Source organism: Castor canadensis, chromosome 12, assembly GCF_047511655.1.
Source record: "Castor canadensis chromosome 12, mCasCan1.hap1v2, whole genome shotgun sequence".
In the NCBI taxonomy this organism is placed as follows: Eukaryota; Metazoa; Chordata; class Mammalia; order Rodentia; family Castoridae; genus Castor; species Castor canadensis.
The window spans coordinates 76,142,569-76,152,981 of NC_133397.1; positions in this window are offsets into that span (position 1 = coordinate 76,142,569).

A 10,413-nucleotide genomic window follows, 5' to 3' on the forward strand; every position below is an offset into this window, starting at 1 on the left:
TCAAAGAAGTGACAGGCTCCAAGTTGACTTCTCAGCAGTAACAGTGGAAGAGTCAAGGTGCCTTTCTTAATGTACTGGAGAACACACCTGAAAACAAAAGTCTGGAGCCAGCAAAATTATTTTCCCTGATCTTTATATTTTCAGACAAAAAGAGTTCATTTTTCAGAACATTGTTGAAGCAAAGGATGGAAAAACAATTACTCCACATCATGCAAGAAAAATGGTGGTCAATGAAAATTCTAAATTCTTAATGTTTAAATAAAAAGTAGTACAAACAATAGTTTTAGAAGACTAGGTTCTTCAAGATAGTAAAATAGAAGTACCATATGATCTGGATATTCTACACATGTATACCCAAAAGAAGTGAAAGCAAGGATTCAAACACATCCTTATATGCCAGTGTTTTATAGCGTTATTCACAATAGCCAAAAGGTGGAAGTAGCCACATAATAGGCCATTCAGTAGAATACTGAATGTCTCAAAGTTTAAAGAAGAGTATGGGGCATAAGCAACCCAAGTGTTCACTGATGAGAGATAATATTTGTAGTGTATACACACAATGGAATATTATTCATCTTTAGAAAGGGAGGAAGTTCTGACATGCTACAATATAGATCATTCTTAAACAAGTATGACCAGATACAAAAAGACAAATACTGCATGATTTCATTTAATGAGGCTCCCTAGAATAGCCAGCTACATAGAGACAGAACAGAGTTCTGTGTATGGTTAGCAGTGACTGGGAGGAAGAGGGAATCGCAGGTACTATTTTTAGTGATGAAAAGATTCTGGAGATGGGTAGTCATGATTACAGAACATTGTGAATGTATTTAGTACCACAGAATTGTTCATTCAAATGGTCAAAATGGCAAATGTTACGTATATTTTACCACAATAAAAAAATAAGTAGAAAAAGTCTGGAGATGAACGAGAAAAGTGACATTAAAAATGATTTTTATAGGCAGACAAGGAAGAAAACAGATGGGACAATTGTTCTAAATATTCCAGTTACCCAATACAGATCACCTCATTGGACCAGGTAAAAGACTTGAATATATGCCATTTATAAGAAATATAGTTTGACATAGGTTAAAAAGTTCTACCATTAGACTAACTATATGAAAGCAAACTGGCTGTATTAAAATAGATGTTAAGATAATTACCAGTGAGTAGGAGTTTTCAAATCATAAAAAGATCAATTCAGCAGGAAGACATAATCCTAAAAATACCCAATACCTTCAAAGTAATAGGAAGCCAAATTTGAAAAAGGAGAAAAAACAGTTGTAGATGAAGACTGGAACCTTTTCATAATTGATATAATAAACATAAAGCCAAAACAAATATTTGAGTACTCAAATTGATATTTATTAGAATACTAAAGCCAGTGGCCAGAACATACATTCCTTCAGATGTACATGGGTTATTCACCCAGGAAGTTCATACACTGAACCAAAATGCAACTGTGAATGAATTTCAAAAGACTGTACTTGAAAGTTCTAAGATGACTAAGGAATTTAACTAAAAATCAATACAAAGAACTATACAAATCCCCAAATGTTGGGAAATTAAGGAACTTGAACTACACCCATCAAAGTCTGAATGGAAGTTAGGTATTTGGAACTGAATAATAAAAATACAACACATCAAAAATGGTGGGATTCACTTACAACAGTGCTTAGGAAATTACAGCTTTAAATGTATACATAAGGAAAGAAAGATTAAATTTGTAACTACCAAACCCAACAACAGCAGAAGGAAAAGTAACAGTACTAGGTAATGATACATAAACAATAACATTGAAGAAGCCAAAAATTAGTTCTTTGAAAAGATTGAAATTGCTAAATCTCTAAGGCCAGTGAAAAAAGTGACCATCTCAGATTCTGTGGACATTCGAAGGATAATAAGGAGATGTGAACAATCTTTTGCCAAATAAATCTGATAACTTGTAAAAAGTCCTTCAAAAGCAACTTTCTGAAAATAGAATAAGAGAATATGCATTGTCCAGGGTCTATTAAAGAAATTGAATCTAGAGTTCAAAATCTTCCTCACTCACCCAATGTTTCTACTAAACATTTAAATAAATAGTGCAGGTATTTTACATTTTTTCCAGAGATTAGATGGAGAGGGAACATTTCACAACTTTTTTGGAGGTTATCATAATCTTGAAATGTCCTTGTAATGTCCATTTATGGTATCAAGGAAATTACCTATCAGTAGCCTTCATTAATAATAATGCAAAAACCCTTCAGAAAGTACAATTTTACATGCACACATATACACACACCCATTAAAAAGGTAGAGAATATGACCACGTGGGATTTATTCTAGGAATAACATGATTTCACATTTGAAAATCAAATCCAGGTATTTCACTGCATTAATAAAATGAAGGAGAAAAACTTACCTGAACAGATGTAGCAAGAGCCTTTGATAAACAGCATTTCATGACAAATCCTTGGTAAACTAGATAAGGTAAAATGCATTTATGAAAAAACTATTCAAAATAACTGTGTTAAAACAGCATTTCTAAATGCTAGCAGTTTTTAGAAAATATCACAATAGCAAAAAACTCAAATTTCTGGGAACACATTTACAGATAGATGCACGCCTTCTACACTGAAAACAAAAGATATGACTGAGAGATGACACACCACTTTCCTGGGTTGGAACATTCAGTATCGTTTTTAGAGATCAGTTCTCCCCAACTTGGGTCTATAGATTGTTAAAAGCCAAGTCCTCTTGCTTCATGTTGCAACTGAGGCACTGTTTTCACTTTGGATTATTTTCTCAAAGATGCTTGATGGTAAGCAGCCTTGGAAGAGGTGGGGCCTCCCTCCAGAGCAAAACTCTCACTTAGGAAGATTTGGATTCCCTAAAGCTTGGGATCCCTTTCCTGAATACAGCTCTGTGTTGGAGGTACCTTTTGGTCCAATTCACATCACTCTGTAGGAGTTGGAACTTGGGGAAATGGAACAAAATTGCAGATAGAGCCTACACAGTTAAATAACAAACTCTTGCTCTCTGACTCAGGAATCTCAAAAGACTGTCAGAATCCATGAGTGTGGCAGGCTAACTTCTTACCTTGTAAGCAGGGTGCAATGCTTGGAAGGTTAAGCTTAACAATTACAGGAACATATATTGCCTTAAAAGCATTTGATAAAAAAAAAAAAATCAAAGCCAGAGGGGAGAAACAAACAAAACTTTTAAAGCAGTAAGATAAGAAAAAAAAGTGATCCCACAGTACACACAAAGATTGCTAAAATAAAAGCAGAAATTAACAGAAATGATTAATCTAAATGGGTACTTTTATATTAAGAAAAGAGATTTAGCTCACAGTTTTAGAGGTTGAAAGTCCAAGATTGGGTAGCCCCATTGGCTTGGCCTCTGGTGAAGGCTTCATGGCCGATGGCATCACAATGTGTGACAGAAGGTGAAGTCAGATAGTGAGACAGGAAGCCAAAGATTCACTGGTCCAGGCTTGATTGCTTTTATAACAACTCACTCTCCAGAAAACACACTCCCTCTGCAAGATCAGCATTAAATTCTTCCAAGGGCAAATGCCTGCACCATCTAATCACCTTGCAGTAGACCTCATGTTTTCAAGGTTCTATTCCCTTGAGCTACCACCCTACAGGAGACCAAGCTTCTAACACATGAACCTCTGAAGGACAAACCATAGCAGTGACTTTGGAAAAAATTAATAAAATAGGGCTGGCAGAGTGGGTTAAGTGCCTGCCTAGCAATTGTGAGGCCCTGCAGAATTCAAACTCCATTGCTACCAAAGCAAACAAAAATAAGGTAAGAAAGAATGGCGACTCAAAGCCAGCCCTGGGCAAATACTTCCCCAGACCCTACCTCGAAAAACACCCAACACAAGACAGGACTGGCAGGGTGGCTTAAGTGGTAGAGCACCTGCCTAGCAAGTGTGAGGCTGTGAGTTCAAACTCCAGTACCAACACACACACAAATTGTAAAATAGACAAATTTCTGGCAAGACTTGTGGAGAAAAAGAAAAGGCATAAATGAACAATGAAAGAATGAAAATGTAAGTACAAATGTAGAGACTTAAAATCATGAGAGAAATCTAGTAATATTAATATTAATAATTTTAAAAAATGGACAATTATAGAAAATAATTACCATAATTGACTTGAACAACCTGGAAAAATATTATGAAAGGAATTGCTAATCAAAAATCTATACTATCTAGAATCCCTAAAAGGTATCAGGCACAGACAGGATTTCTTGTTTTTACTTTTGCAGTTGGGGTTTGAACCCAGGGTCTCACATATTTGGTAGGCAAGCTACACCTGTGGCCCAAAGGCAGTTTTACAAGTGGTTTGGTACAATACTAAGAAAACAATCTTACTTTATGCAAAGCAAAGATGACAGAAAAGGGGAAACAACCCAACGTGTTTTATAATGCTAGTCTACTTGATACCAAAATCTCACAAGTGCAAAAAGAAAAAAAAAAACTATACACTCCTATTAATATAAACATACTTGCAAAAATTCTGGAACACACATTGGCACGTTCAAATGCAACAGTGCATAAAAATGTTATGACAAACGTAAACTGAGGAGTACAAGATGAGACGAGATCGGGCGCGTTCAGGGTGCTATGGCCATAGGAGTACAAGATTAATATCAGAACAGTTGCATGTTAATTCCTCATATTATAGAAGTAAAAACAATTGCTATCCTAAATGTACAAGAAAAAGCATTTAGTGAAATGTAACAGAATTATAAATATTTTATTGTAATATAAAGTTTGCTGTTTTAAAAACCCACTTCAGTGTAAAATTAAGTTGGCAGTACATTGTTTTATGCAAATATCACCAGTATCTACTTCCAAAATTTTCATCACCCCAAACAGAAAGTATTTGCCCATTAAGCAGTCACTCCTTTTCCCTCTCTTCTCAGTACCTCGTAGTCTCTGATAATATTCTTTCCTTTTTTCTTTCTTTTCTTTTTTTGTATGGTTTTAAGTTACTATCTAGTGTCATTTCATTTCTGCCTTAAGGACTAACAGTGTTTATTATAGGGCAGATATAGTAGAGAACAGCTTTAGTTTTTCAGTGAATGCTGGATATAGAATTCATTTTTTTTCTTCCTTTTAGCACCTTAAGTATGTTATCCTGCTGCCTTCTGGCCCCCATGGTCTCTGACCAGAAATTCTGTGTCAATCTTATTGAAAGATCTGTGTACGAGTCACTACTCTTTTGCTTCTTTCATCGAACCACTTAACAATGGTTTGACTATCATGCATAGTGTTAAGAATTTGTGCTTCTTGGATGAGCTTTCTCAGGTTTGGGAGGGGTTTATGCATTTTTTTCTTCAAATACTGTCCCTTTCTGTCTTCTTCTGGGACTGCCATAAGATGTTGGTAAGCTTGATGGATTCCCACATTTTTGAGCTTTGTTGACTTCCTCATTCCTTATCCTTTCTGCTGCTTACACTATTTTTTTCAGTTGCTTTGTTTTCAAGTTTACTAATTTTTTCTTCTGCCTCTTCTCTGCTGTTGAACCCCTCTCATGAATTTGATTAAAATTATTGCAAATTTCAGTTCTAGAATTTTTATGTAGCTCCATTTTATAATTTGTCTCTTTGATAGTCTACAATGTTATCCTGGTTTCTTTTAGTTTGTTGTCCATGGTTTCTTTGATCTGCTCAGCTTTTCTTCCAGGTTCTAAGCAGTCTATGTTTTAACTGTAATCTTTCAACTTTAGGCAAGTACACATTTTTTTAATTGCCTTACAACAAAAACACCTGGTTTTCAGGTTTCTTGGGGGAGGGTGGTATTTGGACTGCCTGCTCCACCATTTGACTCTTTCTTTTTTTTAAGGGTCATGGCAGGTAGATTTATTCTGTTTAGTCTGCCTGGCTAGATTGTCTTTCACATTAGTTCCTGAGGACTGGAGCTCCTTAGGTTCAACTGAGAACTACTTGAGAAGGAAGGTCCTAGAGCTTTCTGCATTCTACCCAGGATTTGGACACACTGTACCCAGAAAGACTGAAGGCCTTCCACGGTTACCATGTGCAGGGGTGAGGAAGAAGATTCGACTGAGACAACAGGCATAAAAAAAGTAAAGAGCATACTAAAGTGATCATGGATTGGAAGAAGCAAGTCTTGCAGAAAGAAAGGGAAAGCATTTGGATTCATGAAGGCAAGAACTAGTGGGCGCCTAGAAAGAGACTAGAGCAAATGCTTAGATTCTGGTAGTCCTCCAGCTGTGTCCAGAAGAATCAGGTCAAGACACCATTTGACTCTATAAGTATATATACTTAGATTTACTTTACAAGTAAAGGTACTCTGTGGAAGAGAATTCTCTTTAGCCTAAAAACAAAACAAAAGGTGTTTATTTCCCTGTGATGTGCAATGGCTTAGACCTGCATTTCTAAAATGGTTCAGTGGGTGGAGGTAAAAAAGAACACTCTTGGTCAAATAATTTGGAAAAAAGCACATGAAAGACTAAAATAGTTGTGAAGAAACCCAAGTTTATTTCATTGGGCTTTTTTATGCAGTTCTGGGGTTTGAACTCAGGGCCTTGTGCTTGCTGGGCAGGTGCTCTTCCACCACTTGGCCATGCCCAGTCCTCAGAATGGCATTTAAAGAGCATGCATCACTAGATTGAAGTGAGACGTGTGGTCCAGTTCTGTAAAGTTGGATCATTTTCATAGTTCCCATAACTACAGTTATGGAGTTAGGAGCTGGAGAGAAATAGAGAGGATGTGACTAGTTCTACTTGGGAATGAAGATGAGTACCCTTCTCTCCAAGTTCCAAGAGGAACATCTGGAAGTATACAGGGATACCTAAGGCACCAACTGTACAACTGGTAAATGCTCAGGAAGCCATCTTTGACAGAATGGATGAGGGGAGATGAGGTCCAGTTACAGCCTGCCTAGAGTGAACAGCAGTCACCACTTCAATCTGAAAGTCATTTGTAAAGAATAAACTGTGCTTAGAAACAAAAAGAAATGAATGGGTTGGTGGTGGTGGAAAGGTAATTATTTTAAATGCCCTTGGAATTGAATAGGTTTTTTTAGGGCAGAGTAGATCCTTGGGGAATAGGGTGGTGCGAGCCACTGTTGCTGTTGCTGGGCCCAATTCAAGCATGAGAACAGAGAAACTCTCACTGCAGGTCCGTACAATTGTTATCTGCCTTTCAGATTGTGGACCCTTCTAGAGTTAAGATATCTGACTCACTTGTCTCTGAGATCCCCAGAGTATATTAGGGAAAAGAAATACATGGAGAGAGAATGAGCCAAAAATGCACTTTTTTAAGCTTGAAAGCAGGAATGGAAAAAACAGCCTGTTCAAAAATTAAACCAACTCTGTTAAATCATTTTATTTGAATGGCTGGAAAAGAGGTTGCCATAATCTACCTAGCTGGATACCATTTGATTATGCACATTAGAACAAAAGTGCTCTGAGATCTGGGGATCCTATAATTCCAGTATGATTCTGTAAAGAATCGTTTTTTTTTTTGCAGTGCTGTGGACTGAATCCATGCTAGGCAAGCACTCTACAACTGAGCTATATCCCCAGCCCTTGTTTTTTTCAGACATAGTCTCACTATGTATCTCAGGCTGGCCTTGAACTCTTGATCCTCCTGCCGCCCTCTCCCAAGTAGTAGGACTACAGGCATGTACCAACATGCCTGGCTTCATATTGGTGAAAAAATGAACAAATCAATGAAATGTTACGGGGAGTCTTAAATGCACCCACACAAAAGTCAACTGACCTTTGACAAAAGAGCAAATGCAGTATGTGTCAGTCTTACTGCTGTGACCCAAATGCCTGAGAGCACCAACTCAAAGGAAGAAACATTTATCTTAGCTCATGGTTTTAGTCCATCATGGCAGGGAGGGAAGAGGAGTTGACCTTGCAGCAGCCAGGAGGCAGAGGGAGAATATGCCTCCTCTAGCTGGTCTCCTCCTCTCACTCCCTTCTCCATTCAGGTCTCCAGCCTACAGACGGCGCCATCTACATTCAGAGCTTTTCCATCTCCTTAGTGAGTCCTATTTGGAAATGCTCGCGCGGACACACAAGGGCTGGACTTTACTAATCTCCTAAGTGCTTTTCAATCAAGTTGACAAGTCATCTCACAATACAGTGGGAAAAAAGCCTTTCCAACGAATGGTCCTCAACAACTAGACGTGAACAAAAAATGAACCAACACACAGATTTTAATACCCTTTCAGAAAATTTAACTCAAAATGGATTACAGACCTAAATGTAAAAAACAAAACTAACTCATAGAAGATAACACAGGAGAAAATATGGAAAATCTCAGGTTCAATGGTGACTTAAATACACCACCAAAGGCAGAATTCCTGAATGAAATAGTTGATAAGCAGGATTTCATTAAAAGTGGATTTCATTAAAAGTAAAAACTTTTGCTCTGAATGACTAGAGTCCAGAGACTAAGATAAATATTTGCAAAAGACAGCTAATAAATGTTGCTCAAAGTCCACAAAGGACACTCAAAATTTAATAATCAGAAAACAATCCAGTTAAAAAAAATGAACAAAATACTGAACCAGACACCAAGGAAGATATACAGATGGCAAGCTGGGTGGGATGACATGCCTGTAATCCTAGCTCTCAGGAGATGGAGGCACGAGGAACATGAGTTCAAGGCCAGCCAGGCTACAAAGAGAACCTGTCTCAAAAACATAGGAAGATGCAGATGGCAAGTATATGAATAGATGTTCAACATCATATTAGAGAACTGCAAATTAAAACAATGAGGTACCAATACACACCTATTACAATGGCAAAAATCTGTAATACCAACGAATACTGACAAGGATGTAGAGCAATTTGGCAGACAATCTGGCAGTCTCATATGAAACTAGATGTATGCGTATCATAAGACCCAGCAGTTGAGCTCCTTGGTTTCTATCCAAATCAGTTAAAGGCTTATGTTCACACAACCTGCACACATGCTTATAGCAGTTTTGCTTATAATTTCTAAAACTTGGATACAACTCAGCTGTCCTTAAAGAGGTTAATGGATAAATGAAGGTATATCCAGATGATGCAATACTAATGCCAAAAAGAAATGAGCTATCAAGTCAGGTGTGGTGGTGCACACATGCAATTCAGTACTCTGCAGGCTGAGGAAGCAGGGTCATGAGGTCATGGTCAGCCTGGGCTACGCAGCAATAGCTTTTTTCAAAAAACAAGAAAAAGCCAGGCATGGTGACACACGCCTGTAACCTCAGCATTCAGGAGGGTAAGGCAGGAGGATCACAAGTTTGAGGATAGTTTGTGAGACATGGTGAAACTAAGTGAAAGAAGGCACTCTGAAAGTGCTAACTACTGTATGATTACAACTGTATGACATTCTACAAAAGGAAAAAACATGGAGACAAAAAAGGCCGGTGGTTGCCAGGGGGAGGAAGGGATGAAAAAGTGATCTATGTCACTATCCATCATTTGTCCACACCACAGAATGTACACCAAGAGTGAGTCCTAATGTATACCATGGACTGTGGGAGGCCATGATGTGTGGCTATAGATTCATCAGTTGTAACCATCTTTTGCTCTGGTGTGAGGTGCCGACAGTGGGATTTATGCACGTGCAGGACAAGGGGTTAAGTGGGAAATCTGTACTTTCTGCTCATTTCTCCAGTGAGCCTAAAACTGCTAAAAAAAATTAGCTTATTTAAAAACAAAAACAAGTATACCCTGAAGATGAAATCAAGAGTGATCAGAACATGCTGTGGACTCAGGACTGACTGATGTTTTGGATGATGAGACAAGAAGCACACCACTTCAGAACACACGACATCAGCATTTCTCCACCCAATCTACAAAAGCCAACCCGATAGACAGTGGCTGGGCTTTTCTCCTGCCCAGCTAGTTCAGGGCACACAGGACTTGGACCAGAGGGATCTGTCACTTCCTGACTATGATTTCAGGTATGTCCCTTCAGCAAGCTGGGCAGTTTTCGTCATCTGTGAAGACTAACATGAAATCGCCTATGTGAGGGAGTGTTGTAAACCTTCAGACGCATACAAATATGAAGTGCTATTGCAGAACTATTCCTAAATCCACAGTAGCACTTTGTATTTCTATGTGTATCTAAAGAACGTCCCAGGGGTGCGAGAACTGGTTACGATGCATGACCACACCTTGCCTCTCAAAATCAGTCCTGGTTTTGAGAAGGTGCTCATGGTTAGGCCCATGTTCCAATGCCCAAGACAACCAGCTCAAAGCAGAGACAGGCAGGGACAGGATGTCTATTCTGCATTCAATGTGCAATAGGAAGGAAGGGATGAAGGCTGCAAAGACTATGGCCATCCGGCCAACAGGATAAGGGGCACAATTCCCAGGCATTCTTTTGGTTAAGAAGATGACAATGCAGATGAGTGGCTACCACACATCTGTGAAGGCTGGAAAC